This window comes from Chrysochloris asiatica, unplaced genomic scaffold (assembly GCF_000296735.1).
Source record: "Chrysochloris asiatica unplaced genomic scaffold, ChrAsi1.0 scaffold00058, whole genome shotgun sequence".
NCBI classification, from domain to species: domain Eukaryota; kingdom Metazoa; phylum Chordata; class Mammalia; order Afrosoricida; family Chrysochloridae; genus Chrysochloris; species Chrysochloris asiatica.
In genome coordinates this window covers 8,212,222-8,222,948 of record NW_006408576.1, presented here as the reverse complement: position 1 = coordinate 8,222,948, position 10,727 = coordinate 8,212,222, and the positions used below count along the sequence as shown (strand labels likewise).

Here is a 10,727-nt window from a genome sequence, read left to right as displayed (position 1 = left end):
TTATGTTCATTTTACCTTTTATCCTGTTTTTATATGAAATGATCTCAGTTTTAATTCATTTCAGAAACAGGCTCAAAATATATGCAGCAAATAATCAATTTTTGTGTCTATAAAAACCAGATGATCAGACAAGCTGTATCCATTTGGTGGTGTCCTGGTGTGGCACTGCAGGTAATACTCTGGACTGCATGGTCGGAAACCCTGTACAGAGTCACTGACTCGAAGGCACTAAACAACATCCATTTGGTAACTAAGATTACAGATTTACCTCACCCAACTTAAAATTATTTCTGTAATAAGAATAACGTTTAAGAGTCTGAACATTAAAAAAATAAGTTGTTATTAGGTGCCATCGAGTCAGCATCAACTCATAAGATCCTTATGCACAACAGAAAGAAACATTTCCTGGATCAAACTCACGATTCTCACTAAGCCTGAGCCAATTGTCACTGCTACTGTGCTTATTCATCTTGTTGGGAGGTCATACTCTTTTTCTCCCACCCTCCACTTTGCACTTTGCCAAATATTACATCCTTCTCTAGGGAAAGGTCCCTCCTGATAATATATGTCTCAAGTAAGTGAGACAAAGTCTGTCCATACTTCCAAGGAACATTGTGGTTGTACTTCTTTCAACACAGATCGGTTTGTTGTTTTGACAGTTTGTGGTACTTTTAATCTTCTCCAACACCATAACTCAAATGTGTCAATTCTACTAAGGTCTTCCTTATTCACTACTCAATTTTCACATGCCTCTGAGGTTATTTAAAATAACATGGCTTGGATCAGATATACCTTAGTCCTCAAACTGAAATCTTTGCTCTTCAACACTTTAAAGAGGTAATATACAGCAGATTTGCCTTATGCAATATATCATTTTATTTCTTGACTGCTGCTTCCTTGCAAACACCATTTGATTTCTAGACTGCTATTTCCATAAGTGTTGATGGTTGATCCAAGCAAAATGAAATCATTGACTTTTGATCCAAGTCAATGGTTGATCCAAGCAAAGAAAAGTCAATCTTTTCTTCATTTATATGGATGTAGTTTATTGGTCCAGTGGTGAGGATTTTTGTTTTTTTTATATTGAGGTCAATCCATATAGAAGGCTGTGGTCTTTGATCATCATTAAATATTTGAAGTCTCTTCACTTTCAGCAAGCAAGGCTATATCATCAGCAAATTATTAGGTTGTTAATAAATCTTCCTCCAATCCTGATGCCATGTTTTTCCTCATATAACCCAGCTTCTTAGATTGTTTGCTCATTATACAGATTAAATAATTATGGTGAAATAACACAATCCTGGTGCAAACCTTTCCTAATTTTAAACCATTTGGTGTTCCCTTGTTCTGCTAGAACAACTGCCTTTTGGTCTATGTACAGGTTCCTCATGAGCACAGTTAAGTGTTCCAGAATACTCATTCTACTCAGTGTTGTTCATAGCTTGTCATGATCCACACAACCAAGAGTATTTTCATAGTCAATAAAGCACAGATAAACATCTTTCTGGTGTGCTCTGTTTTCAGCCAAGATTCGTCTGACAAAAATTAAGTTGGTATCCACATAACCCAAAATATACTTTATTGTCATATCAAAATGAAAACACCACTAAAAATACTTTCCTTTTGGCAATTAATTTATCTTTGAGTTGATAGTTTCATATCTTTGAAGAGAAGATACAATGTTTGCCCATTAATAATAAGACTCATTGTGAATTTCATTCATGTACTTTTCTCTAATATTTTCCTATAGCCATTCTTAATCCCTATATCTTGTCCTTGGACTTGATATGACAGGAATGTCATAGGTTCTCCCTGAATCTTACAATAAAAATAGCACATAGACCAAGTAGTCCTTTTCGTGATCTTAGGAAACGTACCAATATCATTAGTGAATATCATATGTGCTCAGGAGAGTTTACTTCATTCTTAGAGTAGATCAAGTCATAGGGTCTGTTTATTTTCCACTGAACCAAATACTCCTGCCTTTATCAAGACCCCCTTCCAAGATGGAAATCTCTTTGGATGAATCAATGACTTAACTGGTAGTCATGACAACAAGGAGAGATCAGCTAGACTAAGCACAAATTGTAATTATTTTTCTTCTTTTTTCTTGTTCTGTTCAAGATAAAGCAGTGTTTAAATGTAAGAATAAATGCCTTCTTTACAGTAGTTGTTGTTATTAAGTGCTGTAGAATAGTACACACTGCTATATCTTTTAAGGAATCATCTTATTTGTGAAGATATAATTAAATTAATGCAACTAGGAAATGAAAGAAACTACCTCTTGAAAGCCCATGATTACAGAGCAGCCAATGTGCAGGGCATGGTCATCTTAGTGCTCTGAATTGTCATCCTCTCCTCTAATACCATCAGTGTCTGATCTGATTCCCTGGAGATCACATGTAGCACTCAGTTTCAAAGTAACAAGAAGCATTTTGAATACGCAACATGAGACTTAAAATGATTTTAGAATATTGTGACATCACTATACAGATGTAAGGGTACTGACTGCACCTCTGATGCTGTCAGAGGAGGTGGCATCAAAATGAGCCCAGGGTCCATGGCAGCAGTGGCAGGCAGGCTAAACAATAGGGCCACCAAGGCAAGAGTCTTCACTTGAATTGGTGTCACTCATCACCCAGTGTGGTAACTCCTCATGCCTTCCTTGAGTCACCACGAAAGAGGGCTGCAGTATCTGCTATTAGACAGAGAGGATGGTCCCTACCTTGGCCAATAGGAGAGATAAAGATCTTCAGGGAGCAATGTGGTGGGGGGAAGAAGATGCAGAATCCAACTTTGTACCCGAGGTGGAGGTGGTTAGCTGGCAGATCTACCAATGACACATGGGGGTGCATGATACCATGTATTACCACATTGGATGACACCAAGCCATGTGATGCCACTGTTAAACTGCAAAAAATAATTATTCCAAACTACTGTAGCGTAGTGGTTACAAATCAGGCTGCTAATCTCACGGTCAACAGTTGGCAACTACCAGCTATTCCGAGGGAGAAAGATGAGGCTTTCTGCTCCAGTAAAGATTCACAGCCTCAGAAACCCTATACAGGGTGGCTGTAAGTCAGAACCGACTCCACGGCACATAACAACAACTATTGAAACCGTTCTAAGTGAAATCGTTAAGGTTCACTTTATTGCCAAACCTTATTTACCTTCCCTCTGTCTTAAAACTTGAAATAAGTGCTGTTGTTTGTTCTATTAGGTACAGTCGTGTCAGTTTCAACTCATAACAACCCACATACAACAGAACACACATGGTCCAGACCTTAACAATCCTCACAATCACTGCTATGCTTGATTCCATTTTGCAGCACTTACTCTCTACTTTACAAGCATGATGTTCTTTTGACATCCTCAAGGGAGTCAAATTGTGTTCTTTTTACATGTTCTTTGATTTGGGGAACAAAAGAATTCTGCAGGGGCAAGATAAGGTCTGTAGGGTGGTTTTCCAATGAAATTCTCTTAGCCTTTGCTACTCTCCAAAAGTAAGCATGTGTGCTGTTAAGATGGAAAAAAAGTCCTTGGGACCATTTTCCTGACCTTTTGTTCATCAGTGTAGTTTTACTTTTTCTTAAAACCTTGTCATCATAAGCCCTCATTATTGCCCTGTTTGAGAATAGCTTTTGAGATTTTCCAGAAAAACAAGTCACCATTGCCTTCAGAATTGATCTCTCTGCCTTGAAAAGACGTTTTTTGATTGGATGACAAGGCAGAGAGACGATCTAAGGGTATTACTGAGAAAACTTGTCTTCAGTCATTCACTGATTACAGAGATATATTTAAATACGTGCCATTTGAAGTAAATCCATGCATGTATGAACTGAACCCTAGAAGTAATATTTTGTTTACTTACTCTCATACATGAGAGGAAGTCTTACCATCCTTCCTTCTAAGAAGCATTCAAAATTAAGAGTTGTTGTTATGTGCTGTAGAGTCGATTCCAACTCATAGCAACCCTGTACAGGGTTTTCAAGGCTATAAATCTTTACAGGAGCAGAAAGCCTCATCTTTCTCCCACAGAACAGCTGGTAGTTTCGATCTTGTGGTAAGAGTGGGGATGTAAAATCACTCTGTGCTGTGTCCATTATCATCAATCCCAAGGTAGATCGAGCTATTCCCTACATGAAAATAGATAATTTACTGTAACAGCCATGGTGGCCATTTATTTTTCCTGGTTCTGGTTGTAGTGCTTCAGAATAATGCACTAAAATGCAAGGTCAGTTTGAACTGCAAGGTCAACCGTTCAAACCCACCAGCTGCTCCTCAAAAACCATCTACAGGGTTGTTATGCATTGGAACTGACTTGACAGCACTTAACAACAATAACATATCTGGTAAGTGCATTTGAATTATTTGTTGGTATATTGTTACAATTTAATTCTTCCATATCTTAAATCTCCAGTGACATAAATCACTTTTAGAAAGCAGGGAAATACTAGATAGATAAATAGATAAATAGGTCAGCAGGTAGAAAGATAGATAGATTAATATGGATATGCCAGTAATTTCAGTTGCTATGTTGAAAAGAAATTGATATTAGGGAGCTAGCTCTGGTAGCGTAGTGGTTATGAATCAGGCTGCGAACAGCACGGTCAGCAGTTCGAAACTATCAGCTGTTCCGTGGGAAAAAGATGAGGCTTTCTGCTCCCATAAAGATTTACAGCCTCGGAAACCCTGTACAAGGTCGCTATGAGTCAGAACCGACTCCACGGCACATCACAACAACATAACACCCTTCTGAAAAAAATGATATACTTATGAGATCTATAAACAAAAAGCTAGATCTTTAAGAATGTCTTAATTAGTTTATTCTCTGACTTTTGGATAGCCGTTGGATATAGAAACTAGTTAAATTATTGAAGAAACAGTCTGCTAAATCAGTTTTGATCTTAGTTTAGCCCCTGATTCCTTGTTTTAGTATCCTAAGACTGTCGTTATGAAATACCATATACTGAATGTCTTTAAAGAACATGTATTGTCTCCCAGTTTCAGAAGCTAGAAGTATGAATTGAGAACATCAGTAGAGCCATGCCCTGACAACCCGTTCTAAGGAAGAATTCTTTATGTTCTTTTTCCTTTTCTAGTAGCCCTGGCAGTTTTCTTTTTTTCTTGTCTTTCTTTGGCTTAAAGATGTGCCTGCACATGTCCTCACTGTGTAGTTCCATATTCATTTCTGTTCCCTTTTATAAGACAATATTCAGAAGGGATTAGGACCTACTAAGCTCCTGCATGACCTCATTATTAACTGAAAACATAAGAAAAATCCTATTTCCAAACAAAGTTACATTCATGGAATTAAGGCTTCAACTTATCTTCTTGGGCAATATAATTCAATCCACAACATCCTCAAAGAGCAAGAATAATGCTGAGGACCTGGCTGACAATGTGAGATAGAAGGCAATAGGGCATCATTGCAAGTTAAGAATTGGAGATGAAAATGGAATTGTGTACCTCTGAAGGAGTAGAAAAACTTTGAATCCAGACAACCATGGATTTGGAGTCCAGCTTCTCTTAGTAATTACATGACGATGGTTAAGTTGTTTAACTGTATTGAAGCTCAATTTTCAGGTCTTTAAAATGGAATCATTTCTCCTATAATGCAACTTAGTTGACTGGGTTACAGTGGAAATTCACTTTCAGTGGCCCTGCCTCTTTTATTCTTTCAATAAACATCTTCAAGTTTATAGTCAATTTCTTTTCTGATTAAATGTATGTGGTACTAAACTGCACATAACAACAACAAATCATACTAACCACCATCATCTGTCAGTTTATCATACTGCATAAGCTTCCATGTTGCTGTGATATTGGAAACTATACCATCAACATTTTAAATACCAGCAAGGTCACCCATGGTGGGCAGATTTCAGCCGAGCATCTGGACAAAGACATACTAGGAAGAAGGAGAGGCACTGAATAGTTAGCCACTGTAAACCTTATGAATAACAGTGGAATGTTGTCAGATACAGTGCCAGAAAATGAACCCCTCAGATTGGGAGACAATCAAAATATAATGGGGGAAGAGCTTCCTCTTCATAATAACATGAGTGAAGCAAAAATTTCAAGAACTTCAATTACTGATGGGGCACAACTCAAAATGTGAAGAAACAGCTGTAAACATCCATTCATAATAACATGGACTATACAAAATACGAATTAGAAAAATTGAAATTTGTTAAAAATGAACTGAAGTGCATAATGATCCATACCCCAGGAGTTACTAAGCTCAAATGGACTATTATTGACTATCTTGAATTCAAAATTCATATAAGTTACTATGCCAGAAATGACAAATTGAAGAGGAATAGGATCACATTCATCATCAAAAAGATCATTTCAAAATCTATCTTGAGCTACAATGGTGTCCATGAAAGGATAATATCCATATACCTACAAGAAAGACTAGTTAGTACCACTATTATTCAAAATTATAAACCAATTTCTAAAGCTAGTTATGATTATGTTAAAGAGACAGTGGAAAAACTTAATAACATCGGCCAAAACAAGGCCAGAGGCAAACTGTGTAACAGACTATCAATTGCTCATATGCAAATTCAAGGTTAAGCAAAGGAAATTTTTAACAAGTCCACCACAGCCAAAATATGACTTTGACATGTGGTGCTGTGGGTTAATGTGCTGGACTGCACAATCAGTTTGAAACACAAAATTGGCAGTTCAAGCTCACCAGCTGCTCCTCAGAAACCCTATACAGGGTTGCTATGAGTTGGAACCAACTCAACGGCACTTAACAACAACAACAAAAACAATACCCCACTAGGAATTCTGGTGTGGCACTGTAAGATCTGCATCGGACTGTGAACCACAAGATTAACAGTTCAAATCCAATAGCTGCTCCTAAGAAACCATATACAAGGTTACTGTGAGTCAGAACACACTCAACAGCACTTAACAACAACAACTTATTCTACCAAAATTAAGAGACCATCTCAAGAGCAGATTTAATGCATTAGACACTAATGACAAAAGATCAGAAAAGTTGTAGGATAACATCAAGAACATCATGCCTGAAGTGATCAAAAAGTGATTAGAAAGAAATGACCAAAATAGATTTCAGAAAAGACTGAAACATTCCCTTCAGTTACAGTAAATAGAAGAAATGTGGAAATAAAAGAGTTAAACAGATTTCAAAGTTCAGCTCAAGAATACAAAGTAAATTTACAATGAAATGTGCAAAAGCCTGGAGTTAGAAAGCCAAAAGGAAATAACTGAAAGAATGGAAGAAAAACTTTAAGCCTAGATTTGTGATATTGAAGGATTCTATGGGCAAAATATTGAATGATGCCGGAAACATCACAAGAAGATATAAGGAATACACAGTCAGTATACCAAAAAGAAATGGTTGATGTTCAACCAAAATCATATCATCAAGAATTAATGATATTGCAGTATTTCTATTGAGACTCTTGGTGCCCAGATTGAACTTCAGAAAGGCTGCAAGGCAATTATGGAAACGAGGCCCAAGTTCCACTATCCAAGTGGAACAGGCTGCATGGAATCTATAAGGTGGGCTTTAGCTGCTTCAGGAGTCTGATGGTGAATTTTTAGAAACAAAAGAATAGTTGAAGAATGAAAAACACCTGCTGTTTCAACAAGTGCCAATGGTTGGAATACGAGATGTAAAGCTGGTGCGAACCCAAAGCATCCTGTACTACCTGGCAGTGATCTCAAAGAGAAAATCCTGATTGACATGTATGTGGAGGGAAAACTGAATCTTCTGGAAATTATTATCATGCATCCTTTCTTAAATCCACACGATCAACAAAAGGAAGTGGTTAGCATGACCAAAAAGGCTGTGATTAGATACTTTCTTGTGTTTGAAAAGATTTTAAGGGATCACGGAAAATCTTTCTCATTGGGAACCAGCTAAGCTTTGCAGATACTTTCTACTTGAAACTATTTTGGCTCTTGAAGAGAAAGAAAGTTCCTGATATCCTCTCGGTATTTCCTCACCTCCAGGAATTCTTAGTAAAAATAAGTAATGTCCCTAAAAATTAAGACATTTCTTGAACCTGGCAGCAAGAAGAAGCCTCCCTCCCGCCCCTCCTGATGACTTCTTTGTGAGAAGCATCTACAATGGTGTGACACAGAGGGTCTTTCATGTCAAAAAGTTCACTTGTAGAATACAGACTTTTTTTGTCTAGTGTTTATTGCTATGGAACCTTTTTGGGAAGACTGGTATTGAAGTCAGATCAGATCTGGTTATTGTAATTAATGAACATTGGCAAAACCATGTTCACAATTAAGCTCCTCTTCTCCTCTTCTGATCCCATTCTAGAATTTTCCTAGTCTCTTAATTTTTAGTATAAGCACTGGACTGCTAGCCACAAGGTCGGCAGTTCAAGCCAACCAGCTGCTCCTCAGAAACCCTGTACAAGGTTTCCATGTGTTGGAATCGAATTGACGGCACACAACAACAGTAACAACAGAGTATCTATTGAATGACTCTCAACTATAATAAATCAAGTGGTAGTCATGAATGCAATGATATTCATGAAAATAAAGAATTTTCAAAGAAAAAAATAATAATAAACCCAATGATACTAAAGAAAGAGTTCCAAACTGCACTGAAGACATGGGCAGAAAATAAGACTCCAGGAATTGATGGAATACAAATTAAAATTTGTCAACAAACTGATAACGCACTGGAGATTCTCACTTGTCTATGCCAAGAAATTTGAAAGAAAGCTAATTAGCCAACCAGTTGAAAAACATCCATACTGTTTGTGCCCATTCCTAAAAGAGATGACCCAAAGGAAAGTGGAAATCATTGAACAGCATAATTAATATCTCATGTAAGTAAAATTTTGCTGAAAGTAATTTAAAAAATAGTTGCAACAACACACTGACAAGAAACTGTCAGAAATTCAAGCTGGATTCAGGAATCATGAAACTAGCGATATCATTGCTGATGTCAGATACATCTTTTCTGAAAGCAGAGGATGCCAGAAGGATGCTTATTTGTGCATTATTGACAATGCAAAGGCTTTCAATTGTGTGTATACTAACAAACTATGGAAAACATTGTGAAAAAAAGGATATTCTAGAACACTTTACAGTGCTCATGAGGAACCTGTACATAGACCAAATGGCAGTCATTAGTACAGAACAAAGGAATACTGAATTGTTTAAATCAAGAAAGGTATGTGCCAGGGTTATATCATTTCACCATACTTAATCTTCATGCTAAGAAAATAATCCAAAAAGATATATTATACGAAGAAGGTAATTGCATAAAGATTGGAGGAAGAATCATTTATAACCTGCAAAATGTAGATGATACAATCTTGCTTGCTGGAATCAGAAAGGACTTCAAATACTTACTAATGAAGATAAAAGAGTACAGGCTTCACTATGGATTTCACTTCAATGTAAAGAAAACAAAAATCCTCACCACTGGACCAATAAATAACATCTTGGTAAATGAAAAAAAAAAAAAGATTGAAGTTGTCATAGTCTAACTATCAACACTCATACATCTACTATCAACAAGGAGCAGTCAAGAAATCAAATGACTTACTGCATTATGCAAATCTGTTTCAAAAGACCTCTTTAAAATGTTAAAGGATAAAGATATCAGTTATAGGAATAAGATGTACTTGATTCAAGTGATGGTATTTTTAATTGTCTTTCATGAATCTGAAAGTTAGACAATGAATAAGGAAATCCATAGAAGAATCAATGTACAGAATTATAGTGTTGGAGAAGAATATTGCAAGTATCTTGGACTACCACAAAAGCAAAGAAATCTGCACTGGAAGGAGTAGTCAGAATGCTTCTTAGAAGTTTAGAATTAAAAATGGGGAGATATCCTGGAGAAAACATCATACTTGATAAGGTGGAACGTCAAGAATAAAGAGAAAGACCCACCCAAGGAGCTGGATTGACACTGTGGCAGCAAAAACGGGCTAAACAGTACCAATTATGAGAATGGGTAATGGCCAGGACGTGTTTCATTTTGTTGTGTATAGAGTTATTATGAGTCAGAACAAACTAGGCATCACCTGTCAACAAAAACAGTACTAATTATCATCCCACTGGCAACCTAATAATGAGCATAAACCATTTTCATGAGAATCTTCAGCGTTTCAAACACTTCAAATCATCAGCTTCTCCTCAAACTCCAGGATGAAAAACTCAACATTAAGACTCTAAAAAATATGGAAAGGAAAAAGATCCAGAATAAGCAAAGCACTGCTTAAGAAGAACAAATTTGAAAGCCTCTCACTCCCTGATTTCAAATTCTACTATATGGCTACAGTGGTCAAACCAACTTGGTACTGGTACAATGAAAGATACATAGAACAGAAACAAGAATCCAGAAATTAACCCATCCACTTACAGCCAATTGATCTTGACAAAGGGTCAAAGTACATTGAGTGGGGAAGACATAATCTCTTGAACAGATGATGCTGACAGAACTGGAAATCAATATGCTAAAGATTGAAACAAGACCTTTACCTCACACTATATACAAAAACAATGAAGCATGAATTAAAGACCTAAATGTGAATCCCAGAATTATAAAGGTCATCAATGAAAAATTAGTAACAAATTTAAGGGCTCTAATACAGGGCACACACAGACTACCAAACTCTGAAAAAAACAAAAGAAGACAAAATAGATGATTGGGGCATTCTAAAAATTATAAATTTATATGCATCAAAATTTTTTATCAAAAGAATAAAAAG

At 36.6% G+C, this 10,727-nt stretch overlaps 1 pseudogene; it reads left to right on the top strand.

Moving 5' to 3' along the window:
- The first annotated feature begins 7,483 nt into the window (after positions 1–7,483).
- Positions 7,484–8,180, top strand: LOC102812657 (annotated as a pseudogene).
- Positions 8,181–10,727: the final 2,547 nt, after the last annotated feature.